The sequence below is a fragment of the Talpa occidentalis genome, unplaced genomic scaffold (assembly GCF_014898055.3).
Source record: "Talpa occidentalis isolate TD23 unplaced genomic scaffold, MPIMG_talOcc4v2.1, whole genome shotgun sequence".
Classification (NCBI taxonomy): Eukaryota; Metazoa; Chordata; class Mammalia; order Eulipotyphla; family Talpidae; genus Talpa; species Talpa occidentalis.
Genome location: NW_026555331.1, coordinates 102,177,970 through 102,202,466, shown reverse-complemented (window position 1 = coordinate 102,202,466; position 24,497 = coordinate 102,177,970). Strand labels below are relative to the sequence as shown.

Below are 24,497 nucleotides of genomic sequence, written 5' to 3'. Positions count from 1 at the left end.
TTCTTCTGTGTTTGAGGATATTTTGCCAACTTAAGCAGTAATCATGGGGATCATTTAGACTTTCAGTTATTAATTCTTCTTTCGTTACCAAAATTTTACCAGCATAACTATATATGTAAATAAAATAATACCCAAAGAAATGCCAAGTGCTTTTCTGTTCTCCAGGAGGAAGTTTAGAGGATTTGTATACTGAGTAGGTTGAATTTATAGCCACATTCTCTGCTAAAAAATATAAAAATAGAAACATTGGCATCACAGTTGGTGTTCTGAGTCATATTTTAAATCATGTAAGCCTGTAGCTTAGCAAAATGCTATTCAGAAAACTCTGAACTGCATACACAATGTATCTTCGTCTTGCCAACTCCCCTGCCAGCTTCTAATCCAGTGATTTCTTTGAGCAATGTCTAAGACTAGAATTGAAGTCGTATGGGTTCTCTTGAAATAAGTTCTAGACATAAGATGAAAGTAGTATTGCTTCTGAGTCAAAGATCCCCAAGAGCTTTTTCTTGTGTTGAGAACTATTCAGGAACCCAAGTCTCACTGTGGACAATCTAATGGAATAAAAATTAGTGATTATGTTTATTCAAGTTTTCTCTTGTTTCAATAAAATAAAATAGGGTCTCCAGTATTCTATGTTTCAGTTTTGGCTACATTGCTTTCTCATGATGCATTTATTAGTTCATTTATAGAAAATTTGTTAGTATCATATGACAGAGATTTCACAAGGTTACAGGATATAAGGATTAAAAAAAAAAAAAACCAGCTTCTGTCCAGCAGTAGCTTACAGTTCAGAAAGAAGACAGACATGCAAAGAAATACTTTTATGTAAATAAAAAGATTTTAGACTAAGGTATGAACAAGGGGAGTCTGGTGTGTGTCAGCCTGAGAATTTTAAGTCTGTACGGTCTAATGTATCATTTAAGGCCAGTGTTTCCTTATTGATTATCTGTCTGGATGATCTATCTATTGATGATAATGGGAGTATTAGTCCCCAACTATTTTCTGGTTGCTGTTGATTTTTCCCTTTAATATTTGCCTTATGCATTTAGGTGTTCTTTTGGGTGATTAACATTTACAAATGTATCTTCTTGTTGGATTGATCCCTTTATCACTGTGATCTTCTTTATTTCATATTATTACTTATGACTTGGCCTTAAGTCTATTGTGTCTGAGATAAGTATAGTTATCCTAACTTTCTTTGGGTTTCTATTTGCATGGAAGATCTTCATACATCCCTTCACTTTCAGCCTCTGTGTGCCTTACATTTGAAGTGAGTGTCTTATAGGCAGCATATAGCTGGGTCTTGGTTTTTCATCCATTTAACTGTTCTATATGTTTTGCTTGGAAAATTTATTCCATTTACATTTAAGTAATTATTGATAGGTTTGTACTTATTTTCCTTTTGTTCATTGTTTTCTAATCATTGTTTTTTTCTTCTTCTCTTGCATAGGTCTTCCTTTGTACCTTTATAATTTTCTATAGTGGTGTGCTTAGATTCCTATCTGTTTATCTTTTGTGTATCAGGGAATGTTTGGATAGAAAGCCTCCTTTGAGCTACAACTTGGATGGTGGCTACTCTACCTTGCTCAAAAAGGGATCAGAGGTGACTGCTCTCAGAGATGGTCTTTGGGGAACTGCAAGTAGATTGGTGTTGCTAGAAGATATGAGGTGGATAGCTATGGAAAAATGGGACTTATATATAGTAAAGAAGACTTGAGACCTCCTCTTATGAATCCATAGTCTTTGTTCCTGTGCATTTTGATCATATGAAATATATTTAAAAAGTGTTTCTATCTGGATTCCAGAGCTATTGAATTGCAACCTTCAGAAAGAAGACCTAAGCAGGTATTTTTCTTCCATAATGTCTATTTTTCTTCCATAATATTTTTCTTCCATAATATTTTTCTTCCATAATATTTTCATCCATAATGTCTATGGATGATTCTGATTTGTAGCAGGTTTATTATTATTTGTAGGTGATGAGTATCCACTGAAGAAATTTGAGCAGGGACATGACATGACCTCACATAATTGAACTGAATATGAACTGCTGCCCATCTTGTAAACACTGCTTCTGTAGGTGGAAATAGGTCACCATCACTTCCTCAATTCAGAACATCTCAGGGAACTTGTCCCAAATATAAATAACAGCTTCTGGTTATCACTGCATACCAAGATATGTTACAAGATCCCTCTTAGTAATTGTGTCTGCCTCTTCATCATACCACTGTAAAACTGAAGGCTGGTAAGGTTTCTCTCTAGCGCTATTTAAGAATCATTTTAATGAAACAGAATAAGATTTTATCTTTCTAACTCCATGTGTGCCATCCTGTCTTAAAAGTGATCCATGGAAATCAAACCAGCTATTTTATTCAACCTTTTCTGTGTCACAAATATGGGTAAAAGAAGGGCTGTGGTGTCGGACATGTTAAACCAGCTAGGTCTCTGACCTCTAACATTAATGTGCAAAGGAGAAAGCCTGGTATAACTACACTCTTAGTAGAACCCACCTCTGTCCTGTTTTTATCCTCTATAGGTTATCTCTAAGGCTATTTGCTACAAACAATGATAGAGAAAATCAGTGAATGTTCCTATCAGAATAGAACCCCTCACTACATTTTTAGCTTTGAGAAACTGGAAAATGACAGAGAAAGGTTTCTTCCTGAAGAGTTTAACTTTGAAGGAAAGTCATGCTTGTAGAACTCATTTGAGACTTTTCAGTGCTTCTTGCCTACTAACCACTTGGAAGGAAGAGAGTTGTTATTAATTGAGAGTTCCAGCAAGGAGAGATGTGGAAACTGTATACTGTATATACTCTATCCTCAAACTGTACTCTATACTGACCTCCTCACCCTTTATCTACACAGGTTTCTTGGGTTTATGTTGAAACGGTAACTGAGGAGAGTTTGGTATTGTAGTATCTATAACTAATGAAGAGTCTGCCAGAATAATTTCCATTTAGCTGTTGTATCATTTTCATTGGACCCTGTGTTCACATATGTGGTATTTAAAACACCAAATTCTGGGGTCATGCTCCTCAGTAGTCTTTAATGATAATTTAAATGTTAATTATATGTATACTTGCGCTGTGTCCTTATGTTATAAAAACCCAAAGGCATATTTAGAGAGGATAAATTTGCTTTGCCTCCTCCCTTGCCCCTCTGGCATATACATGTATATGCACCTAAAAATGAAATTAAAAAGAGAACACCAAAAGCAAATATATGATATGTGTTAGCACTAAATAAGGGAAAACAACTTGAGCCAGGACTAGTCTGATTCCTGGGCAGAATCTTGAGCAGCACAGCTAGAGATCTAAATAGCCCTACAACATGTTCAACATGTTGTTGAACATGGAACTACCTCTGAAGACCATCAGCTTGATGAGCACCTGATTAACATGGAGATACCAAAACATTTAACATGGAATTTCTTGCCTTAAAAATGTAGTCAGTTGCCCATCTGGGTATCAGCACTGATTAAATCCAGCCTGTTGCACAGTGGGCAGGTATGGAAGAAATGTTTAGTAAATAAATAACAATATTGGGAGATGCTTACCTGGGTGACTGCAGTTCTTTGAGGTGGTCATTTTATGCAAGAAGCCATTTTGGGTTACAGAGTATGATTGTCCCTAAAACATAGTGAGGGTTAGGGGCACAAACCCCTTGTGCAGTTGAAAATCTGAGTACAACTTTTGAATAGCCCAAAAGTTATCTATACTACTAATAGTCTGTTATTGACCGGGAGCCTTATGGATAATACAAGATAAACAGTCGATAAGCACATCTTATATGTTGTATGTATTATATACTGGATTCTTACAATAAAGTAGCCTCAAGAAAAGATAGTGTTATTAAGAAAATCATAAGGAAGAGAAAATACACTTAACAGTACTGCCTGTATTTATCAATACAGTCAGCTTATGGCATTGTTTATAAGTACATTTGTGTTTAAGTGGACCTGTTCAAGGCCATGTTGTTCAAGGGTCAGCTGTAACAGACAAGTCACCAGAGAAAAACAGGTACAAAAGGCTGTGGAGTGAGACTCTCACTACTTTTTATCTCATTCATTTTATTTTAAGTGATCAAATATACCACCTTAGATTTATTCTTATTATAAAAAATGTCCAAAATTCAGAAAAATATTAAGAAACAGAGGGGGAAACCCATTTATTTGTCATGCAAATGTAGCCCTCGGTCATCTCTGTGGGTATTTACTGTCATCTCTACCTTCAGTATGGATTTTTATATAGTTCTATGCTCTTTCATAATTAGCTTTTTTAAATATGAACCATTTGCATGTTTAAAGGCAAGTTACTCATTGTTTGAAATAATATATTCATCTTAATTTGCTATCTTTTCCTTTACTGTTGGGTATTAAGGTTGTATTCACTTTTCCCCTACTACAAATATTACTACAAATATTGAATCAAAGGGTAAGAATATCTTACAACATTTTGAGCTGTTGACAGGTTTCCCAACTGTTTTTACCAATTTATATGGCTACCAGCAATATTTGTCAAAATTTGTCAATACTTTCTCTCACTGGATATTGATATTTAAAATTACTTCTCTAGGGTCTCCCTGGTGGCACAAGGGGTTAAGTCTCAGCACTATCAAGCTATCAGCAGCCACTGTAGCTTGAGTTTGATTCCCAGTCAGGGAGGTGACCCACATGGGACAGCAGACCTCTCCTGTTCACCCGCTGCTCCCCTCAACATTATATTTTAGTAGATCTTCCTCTTCTTCTCCCCACTCTGTCTCTGGTGAATCCTCTCGCACTCCCCCCCATCTGTACCTCTGGCCTAGACCCCAGTTCTTGCATGCAAAAATAAATAAAAATAAATCTTTAAAAAAAATTAAATAAAATAACTTCTCTAATTTCATGGGTAAAAGTAGTATCTGAGGACCTCCCTAGTGGTGCAGGAGGTTAAGACACAACCTATGAAGCCCTCCACAGCCATTGCAGCATGAGTTCGGATCCCTGGCCAGGGAGCAACCCACATGGAGCAGCAGACCTCTCCTAACTTGCCCGCTGTTCCCCTAGGCAGTGAGTTCAGTCAATACACCTTTTCTGTTCCCCATTTTGTCTCTGGTGAATCCTCTCTGTGAGTTGTGAATCCCCTGCAACTCTAGTCTGTACACTAATTCTTGTATGTATAAATAAATAAATCTTTTTTTTTTTTTTAAAGTAGTGTCTGAGACTAAGTCAGGTAAAGCAGAGTTTGGTGGGCCAGTGCAAGGGTAGCCCAGAGCCTGAGGCAGACACAGGAAGCCCAGCTGGAACCTGGCAGGCCTCTAACAGGACAGACATCCTTTAAGGTCTTCCTTCCCTGAACCAGATTGCCCACCCTCCTTGGATTCTTTGTCTGAGTTGTTTCTCTTTGTGTGTCCGTCACTTTGCCTCTGGTTCTGTCTATTGCTTGTATATGCTTCCTGTCTGTATGTCTCACTCTCTTTTCTCTGTGTCTCTGGTCTGCCTGTTTCTGGTTGTCTGTCTCTTTCTTTCTCTGTCTTCTGCCCTATGAGTCCATTCTCTCATCTCTGCTTTTCCTGCACATAGTTAAAAATAGTTCCCCCAGCAGCCCCACTTGTCTGCCTCCACCTTTGTGTTTACCTTCCGGATTCTGGACTAAAAATCTGGTTGACTCAGCTTGGACAGTTCAGTGGTTTGGGTCACCCCAGTGGTCAACGGAGAGGTCAGTTCTTAGAAAGAAGGAAGGAAGGGAGGAGGGCCCCCTCTTATCGGTACCTCATCCTGACCATCAGTCACCCTGAGCCCCACTCTGCAGAGACAATTCAGCAAGTGTGTCCTGAAAGAGGCAGTAGTGAAAACCCTTTCTTGATCATCTATCACAATCGACAGAAACAATCTTCTAAGGATTAGCTTTGATCCCTCTAGGGTGAGGAAGAATTTGCTTAATTGGTCTCCTCTTTGATACTGTGTGTCTGGGGAATGGGAGAGGAGCTAATGTCTCAGATGACCTTATTTGTATGTTTGCTTTTACCATCTTTTTTCTGCTTTTAAACCTAAAACTCAGTCTGCCTCCCACCCACCCCTTTCCTTCCTTGACCTCAAGTTAGTAATCTGACTTTGTATTGAGAATTAATCCTGTGGTTTTTTCATAAGGAAGATCATCCTTCACTTTTACCAAGAAGCTCTAGGTCAGTGAGAGTGTGCTTGGTAACTGTTAGGTTTTGGGGGCACAGAGATCCTTGACCTGAAAACCTGAAACAGAACTGATGGATTAGGCCCCAAAAGCAGCATTGACAGCAAGACTGTGAGTCAGAGACAGGGGTCAGGCTGATATCACAGTGGTGGGGGAAAGTGGGCAGCTCAGCGGAAGTGGCTAAGTGAACCCGTGAGGTCAATGGTAGAAGGGATCAGGAGGGTAACCTGAATTATTGCACATTTCCCAGATCTCTTTTGTGCTTTATTGTAAAGATGAGTCACATAGCATATTATTTTTAATTGTTTAATGGGCAATAGGTATTTGTGAAACCTGTTCCAGAGGCCCCAAGGTATCCACCAAAAACTTAATTTCCCTGCCACTCCGGTTACTCAGCCACCCAGTTCCCTGGGTAAGAGTAGCTCCCTGGTTGAGGAAATCAAGGCTTGAAGTGAGAAACTGTCCAACGTCATACTGTGGCAAGGGCAGCTGCTGCCTTTCTAACACAGTTTGTGCTGTTCCTGGGCCCCATTGTGCTGTGCTGGGTCTCTTCATAGCACTAGACACTGCAGTGTTTGCGGATAGTTATTACTATTTTTCTAACTATCTGTTTTCTGTATCTCACCAACAATGTCTTTTCTGAGGCTGGGCCAATCCCATCTGTCCCTATCACAGCGTAGGTAAGTTATTCTAGGGTGTTTAAATAAGAAATTACAGCTACAATGGTAGTGCTGTTAAAAGTGCAGAGATTCTACAGATGTCTCTGTATTGTGTTTTGTCATGATGGTAATTGTAACCAGAATCTGTACTGACCACAAGTGACATTGACACATTGCTGAAAGTCCCTCCTTTTCATATATCTTCTCTGTATAATATATATTTTTTAAATCAGCAATTTCACTTTCTGTATGAATGTTGTCCTGAACAGAATGTTCTTTAAAAATCCTATAATGTGAACCCCTTTGCCTCCTCTCATTTTCAGATAAGCAGACTTTACTGAAATTAGAATTTGGGAAGGCCTCCCTGGGGGCAGAGGCGGTTGAGCGCAGCTCTGTGAAGCTGTGTGCAGCCTCTGCAGCACCAGTTCAATTACCAGCTGGCCAGGGAGAAATCCACATGGTGCAGCAGACCTCTCCTGTCTCGCCCGCTGCTCCCCTCAGCAGTGTATTTCGTCAGTCTGCCTGTTCTGTTCCCCGCTCTGTCTCTGGTGAATCCTTTCACCCCCACCCTCCCGCACATCTGGCCTGTACCCCCGTTCTTGTATAAATAAATAAATCTTTAAAAAAAAGAACTTTGGGGGAGTCATATGATGCCCAGAACCCCTCACTTAGAGATCCCTTGTGAAGGATTCATATGTCTTGAGTGGCTTGAGATTCCTGCTGTGGACCTTTGCCTGTGTCAACCAATTTAGGATACCAGGGGAGATGGGACCAGAGAATGTGCACCCCATTTCCTAATGCTGCAGCAAAATGCTGCCACTATGAGCTACCTTCTGGACTTGAACTTGACAGGTGTTTTTCCCTTCTTTTAGTGCCATCAACACTGTGCTTCAAGTGCATTACGTAGGTCTTTCTGGGTTCTCCTGGCTAGGTGATCACAGCTGATGGATTTCTATTAAAAAGTAGGGTTTGAGTTTCAAACAACTTATTTATTACTACCTTGTGGAACATAACTCTCACAAGTTGGCATATCTGTGTTTGCCCTATTTATCTTGCTTTTGAGTGCTGACAGTGGAATCCAGCCTCGTTATTAGCTTGTATTATTCTTTTGGCTTTTGATGAGTTGGCTCATGTGATATGTATCTACACATATTTGTCTATTTTAACCTACAATGTGGTATTTTTGAGAGTCAGAGTTGTAATAACATTTTTTTTTTTGTTTTAAAATGTGGACCTGAGTCATTGCTAAATGTAAGCAAGCATACTGATCAAAGATCAGCCAACTGTTTTGGAACTTGAAGGTCATTTAAACGTCACATCCATATTTGGCTTCTAGTCATTCTGTAAGGGTTTTAATTAGATCCTTGATTGCTTGTAAATAGGCCTTCAGTGATCTAAACTGGTACTTCCAACATATAGAAGAAAGCCTTTGAGATCTTGGAAGACTCCATGTTCATTTCTAGTTTAGCGTCTCAACCACCTGAGAACGAGGAAGCACCTCTATATCTTTGTGGGTTATAAGATGACTAATGTGGAGACTTGTCATAATTTGCATTAGTCTTTCCACGTGTTGAAGTTGACTTTGACCTTTGACTTTTGTTATTTCGTTCTTCTTCAGGAGTGCACTAGGGCTTATGGATTCAGAAGGCTTTATGTGCACTGCTCTGAAATGGCAGCCATGCCTGTTAAATTATTTTGCATATTTGTTTACAATGAAGTATGCTATTTTAAATCAGTCATGGTGGCGTTCTGAAAACTTTCCTCTTGGAGTTTCTTCATTTCTTTCAGATCACAGAATGGTCCTTTCTTAAATCTTAGAACTAGAAACTAATGTCTCTTGTCTCATTCAGCAAAGGTCAATTTGCATCAAAGCTAGTGGCTTTTGTGGCAGAAGGAGGATAAATACATATCTGATTCTTGTTTGATTCAAAGATTGTTTTTAGGAGGGGAGGATTTTATTATAGATAAATAATTCACACACCACAAAATTTATCCTTTTAGAGTGCATAAGTCAGTAATATTCTTTTGTACATTCACAGAATTGCATGACCACCACTCTTATATAATTCCAGAACATTTCCATCACTGCAAAAAGAATCCCCATAATTCCTCATGTTCTCCTACCCCCAGGCCTTGGCAAACGCTGATAAACTTTGTCTCTTTGGATTTTCTTATTCTGCACATTTTATATAATAAGAATCATACAATTATGTCTGACTTCATTCACTTAGCATAATGTTTTTAATGTTCATCCACATTGTAGCATGACTCAGTATTTCATCCCTTTATATAGTTGAATAATAATATTGTATTGTGTCTTAGTATGGACCAGTATAGCAAATTATCATAGTTCCAATAGTTTAAACTACAAACACTTATATCTTGCAGTTCTGGAAGCTGGGAAGTCCAAGGACCAGGTACCAGCAGATCCTATGTCTGGTGAGTGTCCACATCCTGGTTTGTAGGCGACCATTTTCTCATTGTATCCTCATGTGGCTGAGAGCAGGGAGCGGAAGCCAACTTTCTTTTTATCAGGTCCCTAATCCTATTCATAAGGGCTCCATCCTCATGACCTAATTACCTCACAGTGGTCTCTTCTCCATGTACCATCACATTGGGATTATGCTTCAATATAAATTGTGGGAAGACACAAATATTCAATCCATAGTGTATAGATATTCCACTAAGTGGAATTCATCAGTTTATAGCTACTCGGGTGTTTCTACTTTTTTTTTCAAAGTGTTTTTTTTTAAATATTTATTTATTTATTATACAAGAACCTGGGTACAGGCCAGATGCATGAGAGAGTGAGAGGATTCACCAGAGACAGAGCGAGGAACAGAACAGGCAGACTGACGAAATACACTGCTGAGGGGAGCAGCGGGCTTGACAGGAGAGGTCTGCTGCATCATGTGGGACCCTCACCAGCCAGCCGGGATTGAACCGGCTCTGCCAAGGCTGTGGACAGCTTCACAGTGCTGCGCTCAACTGCCTGCACCACCAGGGGAGGCCCTACTTTTTTATTATAAATAAAAAATTTACTATTATGAATTCTAAATTCTGCTTCCATGAACATTCTTGTACAATTTTTGTATGTTCGTATGTTTTTCAAGTCTCTTGGGTAATACCTAGCAAGCTATAGAACTATTGTCTCACGTGGTAAACTATGTTTAATATTTTGAGAAACTGCCGGACTGTTTTCAAAGTATGCATTGCCACCAAAATATTTGCATAGAATCCTAAATTTGAAAAGTGTTAATATCCTTATTAACACTAGTATTTGTCTATCTGTTTTTTATTATTGTAGTCATCCTAGGAAGTAAGAGATGGTGTCTTTTTGTAGATACTTTCACGTTGCACATTTTTTTATGGACTTATCAACCATTTGTGTCATCTTCAGAGAAATTTCAGGTCCTTTGCCCACATAAAATACTGGGCTCTTTATTTTTTCATTGTTAAGTTATAAGTTATATCCTGGATAATAAAACCCAAATCAGATAGATGATCTGCAAATATTTTCTCCCATTCTTGGATTATCTTTTCATTCTCCTGATACTACCCTACAAAGCATGAAAGTTATTAATTTTAATGAAGACCAAGTTACTATTTTTCTCTTTCATTGCTTTTGCTTTACATATCATATCTAAAAAATCATGACCTAATCCAAGTCCAGGAAAATTTTTATCCCTGTATTTTCTTTTCTTTTTTTTTTAAAATTATTTATTTTTATATATTTTTTTTTAAGATTTATTTATTTATTTATACAAGCACTGGGTACAGTCAGAAGCGCGGGAGGGTGAGAGAATTCACCAGAGCCAGAGCAGGGAGCAGAACAGGCAGAAGGACCAAAGTACACTGCTGAGGGGAGCAGCGGGCGCCAGGAGAGGTCTGCGCGCCATGTGGAGCAGCGGGCGCCAGGAGAGGTCTACGCGCCATGTGGGACCCTCCTCTGGTGGCCGGGGAGTAGCCGGGGATCGAACCGGCGCTGCAGAGGCTGCGGGCAGCTTCGCAACCCAGTGCTCAACCACTGCGCCACCAGGGAGGCCCTATCCCTGTATTTTCTTTTAAGATTATATAATGTTAGGTCTTACATTTAGGTCTGATCTATTTTGAGGGAACTTTTGTATGTAGTCAGTAGGATCCTATGTCCAACTTCATCCTTTTGCGTGTGAACATCCCCTTGCCCCAGCATTTGTTGAAGAGACTATTCTTTCCCCATTGAGTTGGCTTTTTCTCAAAAATGAACTAACTATAAATGTGAGAGTTTAACTTCTGCATTCTCAGTTCTAATCTATTAGAATCCTAAATTTGAAAAGATTGTCTTTTGATGTGATGTTGATACCCATTTTTCTACCCCACATGCTTTAAGACGTCTTTTATCTGACATTAATAAAGTTAAATTGTCAGTTTGAAGTGTTAGTTTGAAGTGACCTTGAATTCAGTTTCAAGTCTAATTTCACTATTGTGTGAAAGGTATGAATTTGGAAATCAGTAGTATTACAAAAGTTTGACCTCCAGCTTTGTCTCAGTTTCTTAATTGTAGAATGAAGCTTAAAATTGAACTCAGAAGGTAGCTCGGAGAGTTAAGTAACTCTCAGATATATGTATGTAAAAGCATCTAGCATGATGTCCGGGAAATGATAGATGCAAAATAAATATGTTGCTTTTACCATAACTTTCTTAAGGTCGCAAAAACTTTCATTGTACCTTATAAGGTGGTTCTGAATTTTCCCTTGAAGTCAGCCTTCTTTCACTTAGAAACTGTTTTCCTTAAAGTCACTGTATGGCTTGATATTACTCAAATTTCTAATCTGTTCTGTGGGATTGTTGGTAGCTTAGTGTTTCAGCCTTCATTCATTGCTTTATTTCCAGTGTCTACAATTGTGTCTGACCAATAGTAAGTGCTCAATAAACATTTGTTAGGTGAATACTAAATGTTGATCCCATTTTTTTGTTTGCTTGGAAGAATATAGTGCAGTTTGCTTGGAGATATGTTTTTCAGTGTGCCCACACAATAGTTGCATAGTTAAATTCTGAGATATTTTCCACCATATTGTTTTGAGCAGATTGTCAAGTTCTTTTAGAGTGCTAATCCCTGAAGTATACTTCTTTCCTCCAAATGATATTGTATTTCCCACCAGGTCTTTCTTCTGCAGGGTAATTTCAGTGTGAAGTAGAAAGGACTGAGCCTGAGTAGTAAATTTGAGAAAGCCAGAGGGAAGTTGGGCTTGGGGGAAGCTATGTGATAAGAGATCAGAAAGGGACTTGTAAGGGAGTGTTGGATCAAATAATCCCTGTCTCTGAACATTGCTCACAACTCACTAGACCCCTCAAGTCTAGACATGCAACTCTAAGCAAACAGTTTCAAAATATTATTAGCCATTGTGAGCTTGATTCATAGCCAAGAAGTGGTGCCTGTGCGTGTTGAGCTATTATCTTTGCAATGAATAAACCAACCTTTAAAGGTAAGAGTTCAGGTCATTTCATGGGCTCAGAATAATTGAATTTTTAAAAGATTTATTTATTTATTTATTTATTTATTTATTTATTTATTTATTTATTTATTTATTTATTTATTTATACAAGCACTGGGTACAGTCAGAAGTATGGGAGGGTGAGAGAATTCACCAGAGCCAGAGCGGGGAACAGAACAGGCAGACTGACGAAGTACACTGCTGAGGGGAGCAGCGGTCATGGCAGGAGAGGTCTGCGCACCATGTGGGACCCTCACCAGGCGGCCGGGGATCAAATCGGTGCTGCAGAGGCTGCGGGCAGCTTCGCAACCCAGCGCTCAAACGCAGCACCACGGGGAGGCCCCAGAATGATTGAATATTAAAGCTGGATAGGATGATCAGTCTGAAGGCATGTTGATATCACCACAAAGAGTAGATTCCATGACCAAATCAGTTAGGAATGAGTTCAACAAAGATAATAGATATGACTTTTGCTGTTAGTTTTAACTGCAGAACCTCTCAAGTCATACACTGTGTTCAAGAGGGAATGGAGAAGCAACATTCCCCTAAGTGACTTGTCTGTGGGGGCTTATTTTTTGCCTCTATAATAACCTTGTGCAATTGGCATTTAGCAGAGTACATACTGAATAATTATGACCCAGATTCAAAAATACCTTTTTTTTTCAGACATGAATTCTGATTTATTAATTTTTTCAGGTGCTATTTCTAGGAAGGGTCATTATCTAGAAGCTAACTGTGTCCACTTTCATAGTAAGAGAATTGTCAAAAAGTGAGAACTTAATTAGGAATCACAATCGAAGCTGAGGAACAATGTGTATGTAACTTATAAAATGCCCTATGTTCCAGAATCTAAATGTTCGTTTTTTGTTTATGTTTACTTGTATAGCTTAGTCTAGTAGTGCCTAACAATTCCTGATCAGATATAGTTGTAAAATTGTATTATGCTGCTTTTACTATGATACACACTGCTTAGGACGGCGGGCAGAAAGAGGTTGCAGGAAGATGGCCCATACGAAACCAAACCGCTGACTTCTGCTATGGAATGAACAAAACGTGAACAGTTACCTTGTTCTGAGTTGTCAGATAAGCTTGCTATGACTGGAATGCATAGTTGCATTCTTGGAGGTCTGAGGTAGAGCAGACTGAATCCAGTTACCCATGTGGGTAAAGGCTATATTGAGTCATAATATTTCTTCCTTCTTCCCCCTCTCAACCTAAAACTCTACCCTTCTTTCATTCTTCCAAGTCATCTAACAGGATTTGTTTATTTAACTTTATTCTTTAAAACATTGTATTATTATTTTTTGATGTAACGGCTTACAATACCAAATAAGGTTTAGAGGCATATGTTTATACCTTTTTAGCTGTATGTTACCATACATCACACCCCGGATCAGGAATGTTTCGCTTTCTTTAGAAGAGTGAGGTGGAGGAAGAGAGAGAGAGACAGAAAGAGAGGTTGATTGGAAGAGACCTTAGTGGCTTAACTACCTTCACTTCTAATAAATCCAACTCATGTGTATCGGTGTGTCACTGTTGTGGTCCAACCACAACACGTGGGATTCCCAGTGTCTGTAGTTTCCATTCAGGCCTCTTGTTAAAAGACCCAAGAACCACTGTTTTCCCTGTGTATGTTCTTGGGAGTTTCTGTATTACTCTGCTGGATCACAGTGGGGAAGAGTAATGCAGGCAAATTCTCTCATTTTGGAACATAGCATTTCTCCAACTGAGACACAAACAGAGAATAGAGAGTACTGTGGGGGAGTATTGGTAAGTGTTGGGGAAATACAAGAAGCATAGGTCAGGGTACCAATTTAGGAAAGCCAATCAGAAAAGTAATCACTGTCTCAATTTTACCTCAGTGATATGTGTTCCTATCTTAAAAATCAAGCAACATCAAAAAAAGTTGAAAGCATAAATGAAAATACTATCCAAAAATCTCAACCAGAAAACATCCAATGTTAACATTTATTTCAGGCTCATTGGGAGGTAAGTAGGGGGACAGATGAATAATGGGTGGGAATAATTGTATAAGACTGAGCTCAAACTACACATAGTTTTAAAAGTAAAATATTCTATTCTAGTGAATTTCACAATAGAAAAAGAAATTGCCATTTTTTGGAAAGTTATACTTTATGCTTAAAATATTACTTCTTTTGTCTCAAAAGAGATGAAAGCTGATTTATCATTTGGTGGGGTGCATGATCATTAAATTACCTTAGAAAGGGCTGTCGGCCACCATGATTACTGAGCTTTATGTTTGGGAATTGTTACCTATTGCATTTATTTTTCACAGACAATTTTTCTGTTGCCAAGTTGTCTTCTGAAGAGGTTGTATCAGTCTATATTCTATTGACAATTTATAGGAATGCCTATCCTGAGTGGGAGACTTTTAAGGATATCTGTTTACCTGAAATGGTGGAATTAATATTGGGCAGGGACTGAAATAAGTTTGCGTTGGTAAACCAGGTGTCAGAATATAGGAACACTTAAACTTGGGAAACTGGCTGTTTTCTTTGTGAATTTCTCATTCCCTTGCCAAATTAATAACTTTCCTACAGAAATGACAGCTACTGGATAGTTTGGTAGAGCTGTTTCTAGGACTTTGTAAATTGTGGAGGAAGTCTCTTAAAAGACTTCTTCCTTCCTTCCCTCACTGTGAACAGGCATGGGGTCTGAGGGTAGACTTGTTGCCATCTGAAGATAGTGGGATGTGCTAAATATTTTTATCTACCAGAAAAAAAAAACCCTGACATCTGATAATTGTTTGAACTGGTAATATTTTTTCTATTCTAGAATATGATCTTTTCTCTCATGTCACAGACTATTTATTGTCTTAAAATTGAGCAGTTATAAGCCATTCCTAACTGACCTTCACACACCTTTTTGTAACATTCCAAATGGTTTTTAATAGAAGCTGTCTGTGTTGGAGGTTCTGATCCTTTTAAAGAAGCTTATCGCTGATTTGACAGGCTATGAAGTCCCTGTAAGTATAAGTTGTGCTTACTCCTAAAATTCCCTGCTAACTTCATGTGGAAAACCAATAACCTGTTTCACCCTTTAACTCATTTTCTCCAGACAATGGAGGGAATGGGAAAAACATGACTTGATACATTTAGGTTTTCGCCCTTGCCTTATGGTTGACTCAGCTGTATGTCACCCATTGAGTTTTCCAGAGGTGCTATGAAGCACCTCTGGAGGATTCAGGAGACAGGAATGTCTCAAGGTGTTCCCACCTGTGTAAAGGAAAGAAAGAATAAGTGGTCTACAACAGTGTGATCCGAAGCGGTAGTGTAATCTCAAGCAGTGTCCAGTACAGTTGACACCAGCCATGAGTGGCTATTTAAATTTAAATTATCTGAAATTAAATAAAACTTAAAATTCACTTTCTTAGTTATACTGACCACATTCTAAGTGCTCAGCAGCCTCACTGTCTAGCCTGCAGGGTCACACTGGGTTTGTATGTTGATGTTTCTGTTCATGGTCATCCAGGGATCACCTCTGTCTTTTCTCCTTCCCTCCCTCTGCTTTCAGTCATCTTCTGCTCTACCTCAGATGATGAGGCTCTGCTCTCCATGTCACCTTGCTGGTGTTCTCTGTAATTTCTTTTTTCTTTTAAGATTTATTTATTTATTTATACAAGCACTGGGTACAGTCAGAAGCGTGGGAAGGTGAGAGAATTCACCAGAGCCAGAGCGGGGAGCAGAACAGGCAGAAGGACCGAAGTACACTGCTGAGGGGAGCAGCGGGCGGCAAGAGAGGTCAGCGTGCCATGTGGGACCCTCGCCAGCGACTGGGGATCGAACTGGCGCTGCAGAGGCCGCAGGCAACTTTGCAGCCCAGCGCTCAACCGCTGTGCCACCAAGGGAGGCCCCGATTTCTGTAGTTCTGGGTACGGTTAGCCCTCCAGGAGTCTCCTGCCATCAATACTAGATCTTTACACTGCACAATTAAATCTCTGGCCAAGGTCCAAGGGTTAGGTTAGTCAGTGTTCTTACCAAAGCATTGAATGGGTACCTGGGATTTTAATTTAACAATAAAATTATTCTTTAGAAATACTTAAATGTATCCACTTAGAACTTTTTTACTTTGGCTCTCTCTTTTCCTTCCGGATGTGTGTTCTTGATGGGATTGTTCAGTTCTGGGTTCCATCCTAATTTTGCTCACACTGACTGACCCTGTGACCTTAGTAAGAATTTCTCTGTGGCTCAGTTGCCAGCTGAGAACTCACCTCTGGTCACAACTTAATCTCTTACCAAGATAAATATCAAATGATAAGTGAAAATTGTTAAGGTCTTTGTTTAGAGGTATATTTAGAGGGTTCTTCAGGGGGGTGTTTGTCCTGTCATGTGTGCCCAGATTGGGATTTCCACTGTCCCATTTGTGTTTGTCACTATCAGATATGCTAGTTGGTCCGTACTCTCTACCGTGTGCTTCGTGTGTAAGTGACTCAATCATGGAGATCTGGCTTTGCTGACCAAGGAGCCCTCCTTCAAGTCTGACCTCCATGACAGGAATGGGGTACTCTGGTAGAGGACACTGCTGATCCAGGGTCAGGAGAAGGTGGCTTTACAGCTCATTGTACTTTGAGTCATTTTACCCCAAGTTCTCATGCTTCCTACTTGGCCAGGCAAGTAGTCTTGCAAGGGTTCCCACATAGTATTTCAGCAGCAGCTAATTTTAACAAACAACCCCAAAAATTAATGGGTTAAGACAATATTTATTTAGTCCTCAGGTCTGCCATTTGGGCAGGACTCAGTGGGGGGAGCTGGCTTCTGCTCTTTTCACTGTCATCTGGAATGTCCAGAAGCCTGGGGCCTGAGCATTTGACGCCTCTCTCCCTCACATGTCTGGGGGTTGATGCTGGCTGGGGGCCAGGGGCAGCTGTTTGAGCTCTTTTTAAAATGGCCACCATCTGCTCTCCTCACATTTCCTGGTTTGGGCTTCCTCATATTGTGGTGTCTAAGTTGAAGGGCAAGAAGAGAAAGGAAGAGAGAGAGAGAAGAGAGAGAGCACACGTCAGGCAGAAGCTGCATTGCCTTGAAAGTCTCACAGCATTGCTTCAGCTTTACTCACAAGCTCACCCTGATTCAAAGAAGGGAGCACAGATCCCACCAGTTGATGGAGGAGGGTCAGTGTTGCTTTGTAAGAAGAGCATATGAAGGGATGATATTGGTGTCCTCATCTTTGAAAAATACGTCTCCCATATCAAGTGATGATGCGTCAGAGTCAGCACCAACTGTGTCACGTGTCAACCTTAAAGCCTGACTTGGGGCTGAAGACTGCAGCACTTCTTGTTTTCAGGCAATATGATTGCTTTGCTCTGAGCTAGGGCTGCTCTGCCTTTGGTTGTGAGGACAGAAGAGTTGCCATTTATATAACACTGGGGTTTCTTTGATGAAGATGCTGTCTAAATACGGAATGTTGTACTAACATAGCCTCAGTATGCTAAGCTCCCTCATCCAACTTATGTCTGCAATGAATGCTCAATGTTGGGGAGTTCACAGTGAAGATCAGCGTATTGGTTGCTGAAAATTATTTTGAAATTAACTTGATGGGTTAAGCTAGAGTTTTGATAAATTATTTACACCTCACATTTTGAGTTAGATTTTCATATTTATAGTTTCAATTACCTACTACTCTTGTAACATTTGAATTATATACAAACTCCTAAATAATCAGGATTCATATTTTTATAATTTTTTGAAATTTGATAAATGGATACTTTAACATATTACTTCTCCTACTTCTGAGAGAAAATAAATTTTAATAGAAATTTTCTAGCTACTAGTATAAGGGAGAGGAGACACAGGACATCAATTTGATACATAAACTACCTCAAGCCAGATTTTGGCCCAGTGGTAAGAAATTAAAAAAATGAAAACAGGGCCTCCCCGGTGGTGCAACAGTTGAGCGCTGGGTTGTGAAGCTGCCCGCAGCCTCTGCAGCGCCGGTTCGATCCCCGACCGCTGGGCGAGGGTCCCACATGGCGTGCAGACCTCTCCTGCCGCCCGCTGCTCCCCTCAGCAGTGTACTTCAGTCCTTCTGACTGTTCTGCTCCCCACTCCGGCTCTGGTGAATTCTCTCACCTTTTCGTGTTTCTGACTGTACCCAGTGCTTGTATAAATAAATAAATCTTTAAAAAAAAAAAATAAAAAAGAGTAAGACAGTCATTAAATTACTTCTGATCTATATGCTCTGCTGAAGGGAAAAAATAACTATGGCATTGTTAGCATTAGTAACAGGGATGTTTTTAATTTTTCTTGCCCTTTTTTGCTTTAGTCTGTCAGTAACTACCTCAAACTTTTAAAAACTTGTATGCTCCACCTTTTCCCTCCTATTTGTCCTTATAATTTTTTTTCAGCTAGTCCTAGTTTAAAAGTATCTTAGTCCAGTGTTTTGTAGCCATTCTTTCCCTAGGAGTAAAATTTCCCGTACCCCCTTTTCCTCCCCATTTGCATTCAGATTAGTGATTTGTGGCCTCTTTTCAGGCCTCTGCAATTTTGGAAGGAGACCCCAAGGCTGTATCTTAAGAAATTAGTTTTATGGAATTTATTTTAAGCTTAGATTCTCAGTCCTAGGATTATTTTTATTGAAGTGGACAAACTTGAAGTGTGTACATGTGATATATTAACCACGAGGGTATTTCATTTCTTGTTATTCGAGATCATGTTCGGTTCACTGTTAGCTTAATGTTTACATTTCTGAAAACACTAGTAGGTCTTTATAGGAGATAGAGAAGATTTGAAATTCACACTTCACAGTGACTCAATGGATAGTCTTTTTATAAGTAATGAAATGCTGGCTGTGGTTGCTGATTGTTAAAACTCTACTCTACTTCCGCCAGCAGTTGTCAGTTAAGGAAAGGTAACAACACCCACTGAGAAAATTCAAACCACAAAATGTTATTTTAAGTTCTTGGGTGGTGCTACATATTCTTACCCTTTAAACCGCTAAGTCACATCCTGCTTTGCATTTTAATTTGGTATAAATTAGATGCAATAGATGAAGTTCTGGTATTAGATACTAAAATGAAATTAAATTCCACAATAGAAGGTCCTGTGGGGCAAATCTTTCTATCATTTCTGGATGCACAATTTAGGGCAGTGACTCTTAACCCTCCTTGTGCATCGGAATCACCTGGAGAGCTTGTCCAAATGCTCTTGCCTTGGCCTCATCACGGAGCATCTGGGTGACTTGGTATGGAGTAGGGTAAGACTTTGAGAGTGTGTGGAATGTCCTAGGGTGATCCTGTCATGCAGCCAGGCTTGAGAAACATTGTGTGAGGTGTGGGCTGCATTGCTCCCTATCCAGTCAACTCCTGGCCACATTGTTCAAGCTCCCTGCAGGCCACCTCTTTTAAGCTTTCCCTCACAACTCCTGTTCCTCAGAACTCTTCCCCCTCAACACCTACTAGATGTCCCACCCTCAGCTGTGTTCTGGCATGTTTCATCTCTGCATATCTTGTCTCCTCAATGCGAGTGGTTTAATTTTGGGTTAAGCTTCTGTCTTTGTTCTCTCACTTAGTAGTTCGCAGAGCTATGGACACTCATGTGAACACATAAGGAGTGGAATGTTCATCAGTGTATCTATTCTCCTGTAACCTCTTATCTTTTCACTATAATTTCCTATATTAGCCCAGATTTATTTTTGCTGCTTCCTCTTGGGACATGGAAGGACAAGTAAGAGTTGCTAAACTCAGAATGAGGTGGAAAACCCAGCATATTTTTTTATTTTACACACTTTGAGAGCAGAGATGTTGTTATATGACCTGTAGACTCATCCCACTTAAATAAGAATATTCAGTCCTACTGTTTTTTGTTTTTTTTTTAAATAGAGGCATGTTTTATTTATTCATTCATTTATTTGTTTGTTTGTTTTTTTGTTTATACATGCACTGGGTACAGTCAGAAGCGCGGGAGGGTGAGAGAATTCACCAGAGCCAGAGCGGGGAGCAGAGCAGGCAGAAGGACCGAAGCACACTGCTGAGGGGAGCAGTGGGTGGCAGGAGAGGTCTGCGCGCCATGTGGGACCCTCCTCCGGGGAGCAGCCGGGGATCGAACCGGCGCCGCAGAGGCCGCAGGCAGCTTCGCAACCCAGCGCTCAACCACTGCGCCACCGGGGAGGCTCCAGTCCTACTGTTTTAAAGTCGCTCTTTGGACAATGTGGATGACAGATGCCATATAGACAGGACTGTCCTACTGAAGAAGGTGGAAACAATTTTAGGAATGCATCTCTCTGGTAAATGCTATTGAAAAATAGGGGATCATTTCAGGGGAAGATAATATACTCCTGAACTTGAAACCAGTACCTTTCTATGCTTTATCAAATTGAGGATTCTCACTGCCAGTGTCTCAGGTTTTTGTTTCTGGTCTAGGAAGCCAATGAGGAAAGTAGTGATTGGCAGTTTCCTATTGAGGGGTATGAAGTGACCCAGGATTCCTAATTTTAAAACACCTTCTTAGCACCTACATTAATTATGTTAAATCTCTGTACCTGAGAGCCCCCCAAATTAAAAGGCTTTAGCATGATTAAAATTTCTTTCTTTCTCATGTAACTGTCTAGACACAGTTATTCCTGGCTGGTACTGTGACACTACTGTCGTCAACCAATGACACTCCTTTCTGGGTCCAGCTGTCACCATCACTCAGCCCTCAGGAGTAGGGAAGGCAGGGAACACATGCACATCTCTTTTTAGGATCATGACCAGAAAGGAGCACAACTCCTACTCACCACTCATTGGCAGAACTTAGTCACAAGTCACCCACCAGGCTGCAAAGAAGCCTGGAACTGTAGCTTGGACTCAACTCAAACTTGAGAGTTCTGTTATTTAAGAAAAGGAGAATGGATATTGGTGGTGAACAACAATCCAAGGCATGCATGATAAGTTGCTAAAATATCACACCTACCAATTATCATCCCTGCTCATTGGATAAAAATACACTAAACTATCAAAAGAAACCCCAATTGTATGAAGTCATGGTAAGAAGCTGTGGGTCTTGGGGTGCTGGGGCTCCTTGCTTGCAGGGGCAGTTAGGCTGGGAGTTGGAAGAGGATGAGGAAAGGACACAAATAACTGTAGCACAGAGAGTGGACAAACAGGGTTTGATTGTGGGGCAGGCTCTTGGCATCTCTGAGGACAAGTGTGTTTTGAAAGAGATTTGCTAACCTGATCAAGAGCGTTCTACTGAAACTTGTCAGAAAGGGAAAATGTACATTAAAACTTGATTGGCTGGGCCTCCCCGGTGGTGCAGCGGTTGAGCACTGGGCTGCGAAGCTGCCTGCAGCCTCTGCAGCGCCGGTTCGATTCCCGGCCGCTGGCGAGGGTCCCACATGGCGCGCAGACCTCTCCTGCCGCCCGCTGCTCCCCTCAGCAGTGTACTTCGGTCCTTCTGCCTGTTCTGCTCCCCGCTCTGGCTCTGGTGAATTCTCTCACCCTCCTGTTTTTCTGACTGTACCCAGTGCTTGTATAAATAAATAAACAAATCTTAAAAAAAAAAAAAGAAAAAAACTTGATTGGCTGGTATAGCAAAGAGAAGACCTGTAATGGATGAGAAAACTTTAGGAACTCCTGGAACTCTTACCTGGCAGCTGGGTGGTTGTGATGGCTATGGCTATTTGCCATTGTGCAGCTTCCGAAGGGAGGAATAAGCAATGTAAACTTGAATCAGTAAAACGTGGACATAGACAGGATCATTTGATTTGTCTCACCAAGAACGTTGGGGTGGCTGTCATAATTAAAATATGATTGTAGAAGAGAATGGTTTATTGTAAAGAAGCTGCCCTATGGAAATCCAGATCCTAAAGATGAATCACTGGGGAAGGGGAAGAAAACCACAAAAAGGTTGATGTAGTAAGATCAGTATTATGGGTTACCAGATAGAGGCTAGAGATGACGCTTTGCCCCCTGTAACTCTGGAACACATTAAATGAGCCAATAAAACCCACTAGAAATTTCATTATGCTATCTTCTGATAAACTCATGACTTGTTTTGCTGATCACTTAATTTTTAAGAAGATGGAAAAGGTAATACAAAGAATATATATCTGTTTTTTTTTTTCCTGGCCCAAAAAGAAGGATTAGCCAGTTATATATAAATTGACAGGAACCAGGAGATCAAGTCCCCAAATCATGCTTTCGATACAACCGTGTACTCTAGAAACATTTCAAACAGTTAAGAGAAAATAAAGAAATGATATCTCTGGTGACTATAGCCTTCAAATGGTAAGGAAACCTCAAAAGGAAGGGAGAGCTAGAATGTTCTGAAACTTAGATATAGTCCCAGGTGAGTCCAATGAAGAGGTAAGGAGGTCCCCATGGAAGTAAATGAATGTGCTCACTCAGAGAGTTTTCCTGTTAACTCAGATTAATGAAGGGTATTCAGTCTAACTCAACAATTCTCGCTACCAATCTTTTCAAGTTATGTTCCCACAGAATGTAAAGGTGAGTAAAATGCAGTCCCTGAGCGAGATATGGACCTCACATCTAGTGGTCAGGATATGAAAAGTGAGACAAAATGGGAGAAATGTATGACATACTTTCAGAGAGCATAAAAGAAAGCAGGACTCAAAAGAGAAACTACCGGGGGTGGAGGTAGCTTCAGAAAAGATATTGTAGCGAAAGTGATGCTTGAAATGTACTTTGCAGGCTAGTGGTACTTTCCACAGATGGAAGAGACCATAAAGAGGGTCGATTTTATGCTGGTGTTTGAAATCTAGACTTTTGGTGAAGAGCATAATGCATCATCTATGTGTGTCTTCTCGTAACACTGTATGCCTGAAACCTGTATTGTGTGATAAACCAATGTAACTTCAGTATTTTTTTAAATAAAATAATACTCTGCTATGAAGGACCAGCAAAGATCAAGGCAGAGTGGTATGATTGTGGGAGAGTATAAAATGTAGGGCAGGTATATGTGAGCTTTTAGAGATGGTTTGAGTGATAACAGGCAAGATATAATCAAATGATGTCAGCTGACCACCATGCTGAATACTTTATACGCGTCATTTCTATTGATCTTCACAAAAACTTAGCACTATTATTTGTTCCTCTTTTCAGATGAGGAAATAATTTGAGAGTTTACTAACAGTAAGTGATAGATAGAACACAGCCTAAAGCTAGTATATTTACCATTTGTGAAGAACTAAGGATTTTTTTTTTTTTAAAGATTTATTTATTTATTTATTTATACAAGCACTGGGCACGGTCAGAAGCGCGGGAGGGTGAGAGAATTCACCAGAGCCAGAGTGGGGAGCAGAACAGGCAGACTGGCCGAAAACACTGCTGAGGGGAGCAGCGGGTGGCAGGAGAGGTCTGTGCGCCATGTGGGACCCTCGCCGGTGGCCAGGGATCGAACTGGCACTGCAGAGGCTGCGGACAGCTTCGCAGCCCAGTGCTCAACCACTGTGCCACCAGGGAGGCGCAAGAACTTAGGATTTTTAACTTAATTCTATGACTAGGAAAGGAGCAGAGGTGAGACCCTAGAATCTTTTTTGTGAAGATGAATTGGGCAGCAGAGTGAAAGGTAGATTGACATGTTGGGAGAGGAAAAAGTAGAGATCCCCTAGTGGAGGTAAAAATGGATTGGTGGTTGTGGGTATAGAAGGAGAGAAAACAAGTACGGGGATGATGAGGTGTCAGGATATTGCTAGTATCTAAGTATTGGGGGATAGGGAAGAAGGACTCTAAGTGAATCCTGAGGAAGGTGGGTGTCTTAGAGAAGTTAGCACAGGTATTGGTTTGGGGGAGTGATGAGTTTATTCTTGAAATAACCAGTAGGCTTAATGTCCCAGCGATAAATTCAGGAACATCTACCAGGCTGTGGACTAGAGATGGGTTGCCGCAGACCAGCACAGCAGTAGATGATGAGGCCGTCTCAGGGTTGAGAGAAATGCACAGGGTGGTCAGGGAGTCGGCGAAAGAAATGACAAACAGACACACTTCAAGAGACAGTGTAAAACTGAGTGTAATTTTCTCTGAGTTTGTGACCAGTATATATATGTTTTCTAAAAGCATAGGAACAATGAATATCAACGAAATCAGCTTGCTCATGGGTTTAGCTTATCACTGACAGGGCAGTGATTTACATCTGGACCTAGCCTCATTCCTAAGTAGATAGACCATTAGTTTTGTTTTTAAACTATATAATCGCATTTTTTGTTTCACTAACTACTTTTTCACCTAAACTATATTTT

General features: G+C 40.2%; 1 protein-coding gene across 6 annotated transcripts in view; it reads left to right on the top strand.

Annotated features, from left to right (window-relative positions):
* OSBPL3 (oxysterol binding protein like 3) overlaps positions 1–24,497 on the top strand; it is a 183,740-nt gene that overhangs the window by 53,732 nt on the left and 105,511 nt on the right. For all 6 annotated transcript variants that reach the window (XM_054692428.1, XM_037509403.2, XM_037509385.2 and 3 more), the window contains one exon: positions 9,217–9,267. The gene's annotated coding sequence lies outside the window, so the exon portion shown is untranslated. The remainder of the gene's footprint in view (positions 1–9,216; positions 9,268–24,497) is intronic.